Source organism: Candoia aspera, chromosome 3 (assembly GCF_035149785.1).
Source record: "Candoia aspera isolate rCanAsp1 chromosome 3, rCanAsp1.hap2, whole genome shotgun sequence".
In the NCBI taxonomy this organism is placed as follows: domain Eukaryota; kingdom Metazoa; phylum Chordata; class Lepidosauria; order Squamata; family Boidae; genus Candoia; species Candoia aspera.
The window spans coordinates 126741307-126756190 of NC_086155.1; positions in this window are offsets into that span (position 1 = coordinate 126741307).

Here is a 14884-nt window from a genome sequence, read left to right on the forward strand (position 1 = left end):
AGGAACAAACAGTCAAGAAATATGCCACAGACTAGCACTTGATAGAGCAGCCATGAAGGTCTTGGAAAAGTTTTCAGATGCCATGGTGTGTCTATACATACAAAGATCTGAATTGTGCAATCCATGGTATTCCCTGTGACACTCTATGGAAGCAAATGTTCGACTTTAAAGAAGTGGGATAGGAAGATTGTTGATGCCTTTGAACTTTTGTGTTTGAGAATACTCCTGAGAATACTATGGACAGCCAAAAAAACAAACTGATGGATCATTGAACAAATCAACCCAGAGTTCTCACTTGAGGCACAAATGACCAGGCTCAAATTATCCTACTTTGAACATATTATATGAAGACCTAGCTCTCTGGAGAAGGCTCTTAATGCTGGGAGGGGTGGAAGGAAAGAGAAGAAGAGGATGACCAGTAGCAATGTAGATGGACTCAGTTACAGTGGCAATGGGTGCATAATTGAAAGACCTAAAAGATGAAGTTAGGGACAGATCATTATGGAGAAAATCCATCTATGTGGTTGTTAAGAGTCAACATTGACTTGATGGCACATAATCCATCAATCTCTCTGAAATCCATTTTTCAATTAAAAATTCTAAAACAGCTTTAGAAATTCTTAAAATTAACAAATCTAAAGTTCATACAAAGGATTGGAATCCTCCTAACCTGTCTTCACTGGTAGGATAGAATGTTCTCCCAATTTATGGCTTTTGAGCTGGAGCTTGGTTTATTTTTTTATCCTTATGTTTATAACCTCAGGAGTATTTCGTTGAATTTGTTATGTTTTATGTAAAACAATTCACAGCTTCATTTTGCAACAGTGTATTATGAGTCTATTACATGTGTTTGCAATTTTTTCTGTGTCATTAAGATGTGTAGTCTTGTAAATGATTTATCTGAATGTAGCAGAAATAAAGTTCTAATCAGAATGCAGCTGCAAACATTTCCTGTGTTATGAAATGGCTATGATGTAAACTGCTGTAACATTTATTAAGAATTAGGAGGGCATCCTTCACAAGAGAGCTGGATTTTCATTAATGTTGGACTGACATTTGCAAAATTGATTTGTGTTGACATTTAGAGTACTTCTGTTGTAGTATGAGTTCATGTTTGACATTAAGCAAAGTAAATTACATTGGTTATGCTTAACAGTCTTCTGAAAAAAGACTATTATTTGATAAAAGAGGATATTTCTACTCTGAAAGAATACAAGAATTTTAAAGAGTTTACTGTATATATGTAGCAAATGGAACTAAGAAGTGCTGTGGTCTTAAAACATCACAGAAATCCACTGTGGAAATGGATTATGTTTCTCTTTGGGTTGTATCCCCTTAAAAAAAAAAAAAAACAGGACCATGAACAGAAATTAATGTTGAAATGTTTCAAAAGAAAAGCAATGTTATTCTTCAAAACACCAGAAAACAGTCCTACTGGGTGGGTATGGAGAAAGGGACAGAGGGCTCCTGGCTTTGCAGCTCAAAGGATTGCAATATTTTTCTCCCCTAACTCCTGCTAAAATTCTGGTCTGTTGTCAGGAATTATCCTATAATTACTATACTATAGGCAACTAAGGTAGTACCAAGATTTTGTATCAACAGGACAGAAATGTCTTTCCTATAGGTATTTGCCTGGATGTGTAACTGATTGTAGAATCATTATTAGCACAACACTGGCAGGTTTGGGGATTACACTCTGGATAAAAGCTAAAGCCCCCTTAAACTAGCAGACCTTTATCTGCATGACTTTGAATTCTGCCTATTTATAGCCAGGATAAGCTCCAGTTAAGGGACAACTTATCCTGATAGGACTTCTGTTAAGGCAATAAGAATGCAGAGAACAGTGATTTTCTCAGATATTTCCAGAAATGTTTTCATATTCATATTAACGGACAAAGATTTTCTTTTTTGGGATTCCTGATGATGCTAAATGAGAAGGATAAGTTATTGAAAAATAGATACCCATGTACTGGTTATGATTTTCTCCAGCATAGGCTGGAATGCTAAAGATCCAGTGTCTGTGGATGTGAAAGTGAGTTTATTCATGGACCAGGTTTCCAGTGTGGTTATTCTGACATTTCTATTACAGAGAAAGTGATTTCTTTCCAATTTAGTTAACATTCAAAATGAAATACTTCTGATTAATACTTTGTTAAGTATTAATGAAAGAAAAAAATAAAACTGATCTGGCTTGTGTATTTCTGGAGAACCAGTTATATTTGCAACTATCTTCTGAGTTAATCGGTCTTTGTTTTACAAAGGGATGGGTTGAATAAATTCAACAGCTGATTTGTATCAATTGTCATTTTAATGCTATTTTGCAAATAGTCTGACAATTTAAGGACAATCTAATAAGTCTATACAGGAAGATCAAACCAGCATTAATTCTGACAGTTCAGTTTAAAAAAAATTAGGGGGGAGGGAATATGAGAAGCTAGTTATCCAATATGAGAAGCTAGTTATTTTGAGGGCTAAAATACTGGTTAATTTAAATGTATAATTATCTTTCAAGTGATTTGCCAAAACATAAATAGTCACAGGCCAAAGGTAATTAATCTATGGCAAGCCTCAAAGGGCATTTAACCCTTTCCCACAACAGGATCCCAATGTTGCCAGATGCTAATTCATCTTAAAAAAAGCCCTCAAAGGCAGTTGGGGAGCATGGTAAGATTGCGGTAAGAGAGAAAGGATAAGGGTTCAAACTCTGTCTACTATGATCCTGACTATCTTGCCTCCAAAATGCTACAAAACATTACATGTCTTTAGCTTGATTTTTCCCCTTCCTAGCATTGGATTATCCTATACTATCATAAGCAGATCAAATTGTTTGTCCTTTACTTTGTTTTCTGTGACTACTGAAGGAAAAAAAGATACAAAGAGTAGCATTTCCAATTGTCCTAACAAGCAGGAATCACGCCTAGATGAGGAATAGGTCTCTAGTGTTTTATTACTGCTACATTAGACAGAAAATCCTAACAAACTGAAGAAGCCTGAGAAAACCCAGACAGATGAACCCCAAAAGTCAAGGTGGGTCTGTTCTGTGTCTCTTTGAATGACAGCTCAAATTCTCGCTACTACACATGTGTTTTCCCCACTGGATAGGGGCCCCCTCCTGCTCACCATCAGGGCGCATGACACCAATGTTGTTAAATCATTGAGAAGATGGCTAATACATGTCTTAATAGACCAATATAACCAAAAGAGTAGCAGCATGTTGATGTTCTAATCATTCCAAGAAATCCATTAACATTAAAAATGTTCCAAATTATGCTCTGTTGGTTTCCTTGCCATTTTCATTTCCAGTAACTAATGAACATCAACATCAAGGAACTAATTTAGAGGTCTACAGAAAGTAAATTGAATTATTAGGCTGTGACTTGCAGCTCCAGAGGATCCTGGATGAAACTGATTATCTAGAACCCTTCCAGTCAGGTTTCGGGCCTGGTTATGGGACAGAAACAGCATTGGTCACACTTATGGATGACCTCTGGTGGGAGAGGGATGGAGGTAGTGCATCCATCCTGGCTCTTCTTGACCTCTCAAGCTTTTGATACCATTGACCATGGTATCCTTTTGGGGCAGCTCAGGGGGTTGGGGGTGGGCTGTGTAGTCTTGCACTGATTCACCTCCTTCCTCCAGGGCTGGTCCCAATTGGTGTTGACAGGGAGTGAGAGATCCAGCCTACAGCCCCTTTTTTGTGGGGTGCCACAGGGCTCAGTACTCTCTCTGCTCCTTTTTAACATCTACTTGAAACTGCTGGGTGAAATCATCCATCACCATGGGATGAGGTATCATCAGTATGCTGATGATACTCAATTGTATATCTCCATCCCAGGTGAATTAAGTGATGCCGTGACCACACTCTCTGTGTCTGGGAGCTGTGTGGGCCTGGATGGGGAACAACAGGCTTTGACTAAACTCTAATAAGATGGAGTGGCTGTGGATTAACGGCACCTCGGGTACTAGGAACTTGTCATCTTTAGTGCTGGATGGGGTTGCACTGCCCAGTGCATAACTTGGGGGTCCTCTTGGACTCACGACTCCTGCTCAAAGAGCATGTGGCAGTCGTGGCCAGGAGGGCCTTTGTGCAACTTCATGTTGTGCACCAGTTACGCCCTTTCCTGGACCGAGAGGCCCTTCAGTCACTCATGCCCTGGTCATCTCCCATATAGACTACTGTAATGTGCTCTACATGGGGCTATCCTTGAAGAATATCCAGAAGCTACAGCTGGTGCAGAATGCAGCCCCACAGGCAATCTTGGGTGTCCGAAGGTTTGCACATGTAACACCTTTGTTGTGTGAACTGCACTGGGTTCCAGTTTGCTTCCGGATCCAATTCAAGGTGTTGGTTATTACCTTTAAAGCCCTACATAGCATGGGACCAGGATATCTGAGGGACCGTCTCATCCCTATTACATCGACCTGCCCCATCCAGTCATGCAGGGAGGGCATGTTATAGACCCCATCTATAAAATAATTTCATCTAGCGGGGTCTCGGAAGTGTACCTTCTCTGCAGTAGCTCCCGCCCTTTGGAACATCCTTCCCCTAGAGGTGAGACAGGTGTCCTTGCTCCTGGACTTTCAAAAAAGATTAAAGACCTGGTTTTGTCAGCAGGCTTGGAATGGGAAGGGGAACAGTCATACCTGGGGATGGCTAGTGCCCTAGAGTGATTTTTGTTGGACCTATTACACTCACAGACTGATTAAAATCTTTTAGCCATTTAGACTGTATTATATCTCTATTTTTATTGTATTATTGTATTTGTAATCATTCTGAATTTTAATTCTGCTTTACTGTAAACTGCCCAGAGTCCCCCTGTGTGGGGGCGATGGGTGGTGATAAAGTTTGATAAATAAAATAAATTAAAAATAAATACAGCAAGTGCAGTGATCATTACATGGCTTCCATTGTTGCTACTATAATCAGTTTCCTTCAGAGCCCTCTCTAATCACAGCACCATTACCGTATCTCCACAACCTTCCCCAAAGAAGTGTAGCTACTATATCACACAACCAGCTAACAGACTGTTCTGGTGGACAGCAGGTTTGGGTTCTCTAATTTAATAGAAAGCAAAGCATGGTTAATTCTATGGTCACATAGCTCTTACTACAGAATCTTAAGATTGGCTCATAAAAATCTGCCCCAAAAAGACAAGCAAGGTCTCCAATCAAGCAAATTTGAATGCTAGGCAAATAACTGGGACTGTTTTTTACCTGAACATCAACCACCCAGAGTCCCTGGGAGTTGGACAGCATATAAATGTATTATTATTGTTGAAAACAATTCACAGAACTTTCATGTAAGCCATCTATAACTCCATGTTCTAGATATTCAACTCACTTTTGATTTGAATTGCTGCATACATTTTCAAAGCCTCTCACCTGAATTGGGAAAAACTAATGTTTCTTTCTTTCAGCTCTTAGAATGGATTTTTTCTACAATTATTTGCATGCTGAAACAAAAAGCCTGAATACAAATTGCTATGGAAATAACTTTATATGAACATTTAAAGGTGTCTCTTTGCTATAGTTAGATGGAGTGGCTGAAGTTATTCCCTCCACACACATCATTTTAAAGTCTCCTTGCTGAGTAGTAATGGCAAAGCTCCACAGTGCAGAGGAAATAAAGCATAACTGGGTTCCATGAACAGCCAGTGGCTGTGGCTGTGGTGAGGAAAAGTATCAGATGCTTTAGAAATAACACTAGGTTTCTCCTCTGTTATGGAGACTAAATCTTGATAGGTTGTGCTTTTGTTAGTAGCGGCTGCTGGCTTGAATTACAAAGATTTAGGCAAAGACATAGGAGAACAATACAGAGACTGGTAATGAAATGCAGTACAAGAAGAAAATTAAAAGTGGACAAAGTGGGAAAAGCTCTGCTCTGTGAGTTGCTGATATCACTATTCTAAAGAGCCTTCACTGTAAGAAATTGGTCTATGTTAGAAGTCCCACTTCTGCCCCTCCATGGTCTCAAAGAAGCATCTTACAAGGAAATAAGTTGACTCATTGGACCCCCTCAACCACCGCTAACAAACAATGAATGGCAAATATTAATACCTGCTGGATAAATCCTAGAAGACTTGATTCCTAAGCCTATTGAGGAAATCCTTTTTATTACCTGTTTAAATTTGAGAGACTGATACTTCAGAGGACTGGCAGTATTTCACTATATGCCTTCCACTATGAACTAATCTGTAGTCCTGTAGCTTTTGTGTGTTTTTACTTGAGATTCCTTGCAATTATAACATCAGCACTCACATCCTCCATGGATTCTCACTTTACCAGTGCATTTTGCCATGTTGCAGAAGTAACAATGTTTAAAAAGGAGAAAGAAAATCCATCTAGCCTACAGCTATCTCATCTATCAAAGTTTTGGGATCTGTGAGCCGGAACAGTCTCAAAAAGTGAATGAGGATTCTTATGTCTCTCTACTTGCAAAATTGTGGTTGTTGCCTTCCGTGTTATGCTGCTAGAGTAGATCTACTATAGAGAAAAAGGGACATATTGTGTTTGTTTGGAAAATACAACTAGAATTCCAGATATAAACTAATTTTGCTAAAACATCCTCCTACCTTTTTTATGAGAAGTTCAAATGTCCTCCATTGGGGGGAGATGGGCCATGTCTCCCGTTGAATCCCCCGTTGGGGGGAGATGGGTAGTGATATAAATTTAAATAATAAATAAATAAATGTGGTTTGCATTTCTCCGTGATTTATAAATGTGCTATCATCAACTTGTTTAATTCCCACTCTCTTAAGAATATGAAGATATCCATAAAGCATCGACTTAAGTTGTAAAAAAGGTATTCCACAAACTGAATTTACACATCTGTTATACAATATGGAAAAGTAGCCAATCATGCCTGAGTCTGTTCTTTATATACTTTGTGATCCTCAAAGTGCTGTGCTTTTGCTTATTTTCAACAGGTGAACTTCTGAGCAACTGAAACAAAATTAACATAGCAATGGCAAGCAGCACCACAATAGTAATCTTCCTTCATGGTATTCAGTCATTTGGAATTCATATTATTTGCTTAACCTCACAAGTTACAGTTATTATTCTGCTTCCAGGAATAACACTTGGTGGTAGAACAATGTTTTCTAGCAACATAAGAAAAATACAATATTTTAAGCAATGACTTTCAGATACAAATACCTCCCTGGAAGTAGAGATAGGTGATGATTGTGGTTGCCAATCCTTACAACTATCTTACACCTCTCTGATAATGTAAGAAAGCTGCAGCTATGGAATAACAGTGACATCAAAGTCAAAACAGCCTGCACTCCTGAGTAATCACACTAAGCGGTATAATTTTTCCTGCAATGGCAATATTGGAATAATGCTAGTTGGGATATTGGTATTTGTATTTAGCAAATCATAGATAAGCAAATAGAATAGAGGAAGGATGGACCACAGTTTTACATTTTTTTTTTCTTGTCAATTAGGTTAGAAGAGGAAAATGACAGAATTCTTGTAGATTTCATAAGGTTAAAATACAAAATCAAACCAATGTGACTCTCCAAAACAAGTCAAATCTATCATTTTATTCTTCAGTGAATTTGTAAAAGAGTTTTCAACCTACCCTGGAAAATTAGTCTGTTAAATTGAGCTATTTGACATAGACAAACACAGTTTTCTTCAGGGAACTGTTCCCATATTAGGTCCCAGGTATCTTGTAACTACTCTGAATGATAAAATATATACAATATTTATGAAACATTCGTAAACATAATACAAATTATAAATGTGTCCCAGAATGCATGTCTGGAAGCCTAATAAGAACAGACTGCAGTAAAGCGTGGTGCGTAGACAAATATCTTTTTAGAGATTTAAACATTTAATTCTCTAAAATATACATGTAGCTGTAAACATCACCTAGCATGCCTTCTTTTCCATGACCTCATACAGGAAAGAATGCCAGAGACATCCATGATGAACAGGAAGAGATCCAAAATCCAAGGCTGTCCTTGAAGATCAAAACAATTTTCCTGCCTTCAAAAAGGGAAGTTGGACATATCTTGCAGGCCTAAAAACCATTACCCTACAGACTTAACAGTTATTTCTTTTCATAATAATTTTATACTATGAAAAGGATAACTGCAGCTCTCATTTCACAGTTTATTGAATAATATTTTTCATGTGAGCAGGAAATGTTAAGAATTAGGCCTTTGGGTTCTGCAACTTTATTTCGATACAGTACACACCAATAATTTTATTACAGTTTTGCATTTCTTAATTACTAAAGGAGATTTGTTTTTTTGATGCCTTACAAAACAAGCTTGAAAACAGAAAAATGCATTTTTAGTGAACAATTTTAAGATGGTAGAATTTCCTAAAGTCAATAATTTGTTTTTGCTTTGCTTTATTTTCACCATACAATTCAATATATCCTCTAAGATGTTAGTGTGCTGTATGTACTCCTTGACAGGTAGGATGTAGACAGCAGGTGGGGCTGAGACAAAAAAGTACAAAGAAAGTAAATGGTTGATTCAGACATCCTAGAAAGAAGGAGAATGGTAACTGTTTGGGGAACGTTTGTTTATGAAAATGTCTATTTGTTGAAATACATGGTTTAAATGTACATTTATTCATATGTATGCATGAGAAAAGGAATTAACTGAAAACTATGACTGATTTGATTGAGAGAGAATTGGTGAGAAACACAAAGATACTGAAAGGTTCAGAATGTAAGGCAGGTCACGTTTTGGATCCTAGGAAAAAAAATATCCATGAAGAAAAGGAAAGAAATGAAAGAAACTAGTGTGAAAGTAGAAAGATTTCAGGAACAGAAAGAAAGGCTATTTATCCTAACAGTCAGGAACCACGCTGAGACAAGGAATAGGTCTCTAGTGTTTTATTACTGCTACATTAGACAGAAAATCCTAACAAACTGAAGAAGCGTGGGAAAAACTCAGACAGATAAACCCCAAAGTCAAGGCGGGTCTGATCTGTGTCTCTTTGAATGGCTGCTTAACTCCTCAGTACTACGCATGTGTTTTCCCCACTGGATAGGGGCCCCCTCCTGCTCACCATCAGTACTCATGCCATTATTAGAAAGTAGATTGATATATCAGTGGAATGAATGGAAAATGGATGTAAGGAACAGAGTGAAAATAATGTTACAAAGCACTACAGAAGTGTATGGAATTAGCGTAACATACAGAGTTACACTAATCTTCCTCTTTCAGGAAGGTTGTGGAGATGTCATGGGGCTGTGACTAGAGAGGGCTCTGAAGGAAACTGATTATCTGGACCCCATTCAGTCAGGTTTCAGTCTTTACTGAGAGCACTGGTCATGTTTCTTGATGAACTTTGGTAAACCTGGAATGGGGATAGTGCAACCATCTTGGTTCTTCTTGACCTTTCAGCAGCTTTCAGTACCATTGACCATGGTATCATTCTGGCCCATTCGGAGTGGGAGGCATGGTGTTGCAGAGGTTCTCCTCCTTACTCTGGTTGGGTCCAGTTGGCGTTGACAGGAGGGAAAGATCAAGTCTGAGGTCCCTAGGGTGTAGGATACATCAACGGTCTATACTCTAAACATCTTCTGTTTAGATAACATCTTATTGGCATAAGGCTGCTGGGTGAGTTTACCCATCAGCTGGAGTCAGGGTTCATCAATATGTGGATGGTACCCAGTTATACATCTTGACCTCCAAACAACTCCAGGCAATTCTATCAGGGTCTTGTCTGAGTTCCTAGAGGTTATGGGGGACTGGATAGAGAGGAACAGCTCAAGCTCAGACATAAAAACACTGAGTGATTGTAAGTTTTTTGAACCCCTGAGGCCAGGAATGCTTCATCTTTAGTTCTGAATGGGATTTTACCTTCCCCTTTGGGATTGGTGTGATATTTGGGGGGTCTTCTTGGGCTCAAATCTCCTGCTCAAGAAGCAGGTGCTGGCAGTGACTAAGGGCTTTGCACAAATCCATCTTGTGCACCCATTATTTTACCTGGACCTGGAGGCCCTTCAGTCATTTGTGCTTTGGTCAGCTCACACATGGGCTACTGCAATGTACACTAAGGGCTGGCTTTGAAGACCACTTAAAAGCTACAGTTGGTCCAGAATACAGTGGCACAGGCAATTATGGGCATGTCCCAACATGCCATTTAACATCTTTGCTTGGTGAGCTGCAGTGGTTACCAGTAGGCTTCCAGGTTCAATTTAAAATGCTGGTTATAATCTATAAAGACCTTCATGTCATAGAGCCTGATTATCTAAATGACCATCTGTTTTTCATAGTTATTGTCCTACCCATACCATTGAGCAGAATTTGCATGTTCCAAGTCCCTTCTTAAGCAGTGTCACCTGAAGTATTTCTTTGTCATAGCACCTACCCTCTGAAACACCATCCCCTCTGAGATACAACTGCCCCCCATCCCGGAAATGTTTAAGAGTCCTGAAAACTTGGATCTTCCCTCAGGTCTTGGATTAAAGTAAGTGGTTAGTCATATGAGTTTTATTGTTTTCAAATAAGTATTCTTCTTTGGGATATTTGGGTTTTTAAATGTATTTTAGGTTTGTTTTTACTGTATGCTTCCTAAAGTCATAAGTGTGGCAGCCTTATAAATGTGATAAAATAAAGAAAACAACAATAAGAAGGATGCATAGTGGAAGTAGATGATGTAAAAGAGACTGTGGATGAAAGAATATATATATTCGGGAATGACTGCTGCAAAAACTAGGACAAGAAAAAGACTTGTACAGTGAGTATACAGAGAAAAGATAGTTGTGAAGAATGTAGTCAAAGAGAGCAAGGAATGGTTCAGATTATTTTGGAAATGAGTTGGGGGAAAAAAGCTCCTGCAGTGAGACTGGAATAAAATTGATGACATTATTTAGGATGAAACTGAAGAAAGAGTCTACTAAAAGGAATGTTTTAAAGATCTGCATGAGAATCATAGTGATACATTGAAATATGGAGTTAAATTTAATTGTGTAAGTATTGGTATTCAAGAAAAAAATGATGAAAGGGAAGTTGTAAATGCTGTAAAATATTTAACAATGGTTAAAATCTTAGATGAACTGTTAGAGAACAGAATATATGTGTGGTTTGCTTAAGAAGTGGCTGTGCCACTTTTTAACACTTCTGTGAAGAATGTTATTATTATTCTGCTTAACAAAGGGAAAGTGCAGAAGAATGAATGCAAAACTGAGAGGGAGGGGGAATAGTTTTTAAAGTGTGCCTGGAAAGGTGTTTGGCAGATTTTTGATGGGAAGAGCATAAATGGGACAATGAGCAAACTTTGGGGGAGTACAGTGTGGCTTTCTACCACACTGTTGAGTTAGAGAAAGTGTATGATAAAGTAAACAGACTTGAAATATGGGTTTTGCTGCATGACTACGGAGTTGATGGTTGATTGCTGAATGCTATAAAGACAGTATATGATGGAAGTAATGATCCAAAATCAAGCAGGGAATAAGAAGGAAATGTGATACCACCTTGGTTGTTTACTATATTCTTAGATAAATATCTAAAGAATGAAAGCTAGCATGGTACAGTGGTTAAGCTGCTGAACTAGAATCAGTGGGTAAGCTGCTGAACTAGAAGCAGAGGGATCTGAGTTCTAGTCATCCCTAAGGCATGGAAGTCAGCTGGATGACTTTGGACTAGCCCCTCCCTTTCAACCCTAAACTGGAAGCTTTGAAAACATCTACCTACCAACCCTCACTGGGCCATTGTGGTAGCTTGTGGTCCATAACCTTCAATGAAGAAACCTTCATCTTGCAGTGAATTGATTCAGGCTGATAATAATAATCTAAGGAATGCTGATGGTGACATTAAAGCTGTGTTGGTTGGTTGGAACATAAATGTCCATGTGCTCTTGTATGTAAACCATTCTGATGCAATGATGAGTATGAATCTGAAAATTAATGTATCAAAGACCAAACACTGTATATTTTACTAATGGATCAAGGAATTTTTAAGATGGTCATATGCTGGCAGAAAATTAGTGTTGTCTACAATTAATAAATGTTCCAAAGAAGTGAAAATAACTGTATGTAAGAGCCCATATCTGTCCATTTTGTTATTCAGAAGGAGTTGGCATATAAGAAGAATAAATATAAACTGAATCCAGTGGAAATTGGTTACTTAAGAAGTGAGTGTGGCAAAACATGAAGTATTATCTCTTATCTTCTGCTTTTAATTTCCTTAACTATTATTTCTTACTCTTTTTCTGCACTTTGTGGATGGGCATGTGGAAAATGTGATCCCATTAAAATATTACTTATGCTGTTATAGTGAAATATGAATAATTCTGTTAGTTCTTTATTTCCTCTTTTTTTAACATTTCAAACTATGCCAGAAATCTGTAAAAGAGTATTGGTTGTTTATTCTTCTAAAAGAAAAGAAAATCAGAAAATTTGCTGCCTAGAATCACTCTTCCAGTTAACTTAAATATCTGTAGGAGAGATGCGGAGAAGCTGCACTGTAATTACACAGAATAATTATACAGTAGTGAGTGAATATGCTGACATTTCACTTATGTGTGTTTTGCCTTTGGGCCATAAGGGCTACTTGGGTTGTAATGCTTCTGCAGCACCTCTTTCTCCTCATAGGAATGGAACTCTGTTCCAAAACTTCAGCAACATATTGTTATTCTTGTTCTTCCTATTTCCCCTCATTATTCTATTTGAATCCACAACCTGTATTAGAGGGCAGGCCATCTTCAGGGAAAATGCCCTTGGTGTTTGTTACCAGTGGTGTGATCTGGCCCTCTGTGCCCAGCAGATCCATAGGGGCCCTGGTCTCTGGCTATTGCTTCTCAACGCCAGGGCAGTTAATAACAAAGCCACCCTCATATATGTGTTGATAACTGAGGAGGGAGCAGACCTGGTGTTTATTACTGAGACCTGTCTGGGCCCTGAAGGGGGGGGTGCCCCTTTCGGAAATGTGCCTGGCTGGGTTTACGGCATGGAACCAGCCGAGATCCCAGGGCAGGGGAGGAGTGGTGGCAGTTATCATTCAGGAATCTCTGGTGGCCTTCAGGGGCACTGCTCCACAAGTGGCCGGTTGTGAGACCCTGTTCTTCAAGTTGGGTTCCCAAGAACAGTTGGGAGTGTTGCTACTGTACCAGTCTCTCTGCTGCATAGCAACTTCCCTGCCTGAGCTGCTGGAGGCCATCTCAGGGCTGGCAGTGGAGTTCCCCAGGCTTATGGTTCTGGGGGAGACTTCAACTTGCCATCCCTGGGGTGGGCCTTGGAGGCAGCTCTGGAGTTCATGGCTACTATGGCAGCCACGGGCCTGTCCCAAATAATTTGGGACCCAACTCGAGACAGTGGCCTCACCTCGGACTTGGTTTTCTTGTCGGAAAACACATTGCAGTGGCAATGTGATCTGAGGGAAGAGTTATAGCTGTCCCCATTGTCATGGTCAGATCATGCCCTAGTGGCCCTGAGATTCTCTTATGCCACCAGCTTCTGCAGGGAGGCAGAACCTATTCAATTGGTCCACCCCTGTATCAGATTCTCTGCCACTTGGACTTTTTTTTACTTTTTAACCCTTTTTTATATTTATTAAGAGTAATTTTATATTTATATATCATATTTTTTATTGTATGGTTGTTGTTTTAATCAATCATTTTATTGTAAACTGCCCAGAGTCCCCTGATGGGAGGAGATGGGCAAGGACAAATAAAATAAATAAATAAATAAATAAGCTTTCTGACTTCAATTATTATTTCCCTTCTCTTTCCTTCATCCAACCAACCTGAGATGAAGTAGAATTTGGACAAATTGGTCTGATTTCCCTCCTCCTTGACACATTTTAGGAATAAGCAGCATTTTGTTGTACAAATAATGTATCTCAAGTTAAAAGCTACAACATGAAAATAAAAATGGGCTATGTGTTTTACCAGCTAGCAATCTTCTGTGTTTAAAAAATAAGTTGAAAGAAAGAATGCTGGATGGTTTTCTAGGACCCCATTGTCTTCAAGGCCATAAATTTCAGTTTTCAAATCCTGCCTTCATTACACCACTGCATCTCATTCACTACCATACCAAGCAGAGTGACTTACCCCTCCAAGCCTATTCAAAGCATTGTTCTGTGTACACCTAAATGCTATGGAAGCTAGGATTGCATCCATTGACCTCATCCCCTCAGCACATCCAAGCTTCAGTGAGCAGGGATTGATATTCATCTCTTCCTATACAGTATATAGGTATGTGTCTCAGGCACAACATGGAAGTAACAAATTGGATCTGAGTTAGACCTATATGCAACCAAATACTGAATGATAATCTGAACAAGCTGGAGCAAGCTGTCTTACCATTTGGTTACCCGTGATAGCTATAGTCTCCTAGTTCATTTTCTTCTTTGACAAATGATACTTTTAAGGTTAGTATGTAATTGTGTTTTCTAAAGCACTCAGCATGTTCTGATCAATCCTTCAGATAGTGGCATCTGCAGCAAGCCACAATGACATCAAAATGACACATGCATTATGATATTATCATGCAAATTCCATTAGTTACTTGCATCCTGATATCTCACATTATTATTTAAGGCATGGTATTTACATATGTGTCATAGATTGCCCTGCTGAAGACACCCATTCTTTCAGGAGCAATATAAAGTCTAGACAAAATTAAACTCCTAAATCCTATTGCTTTCACTATAAGAATTAGTAATTTTTTACCCTAAATAATGCAGGCTTTGGTGTCTCATCTACCTATCCCAACATCTTTGATCATCTATTGAGGTCCAACATTTGTCCTTGAATATCTTGGCCAAATATCAACAATATTTGTCCCACTTTAAAAAAAAAAATGCAATCCATGAATTGTAGTTGTACTTCGGTAAGTACTGAAAAACTTTGATCTTTACAATCATAAGCAGAAAGCAAAGGCAGGATCTTATTCATAGTGTGTATGTTTTCATGA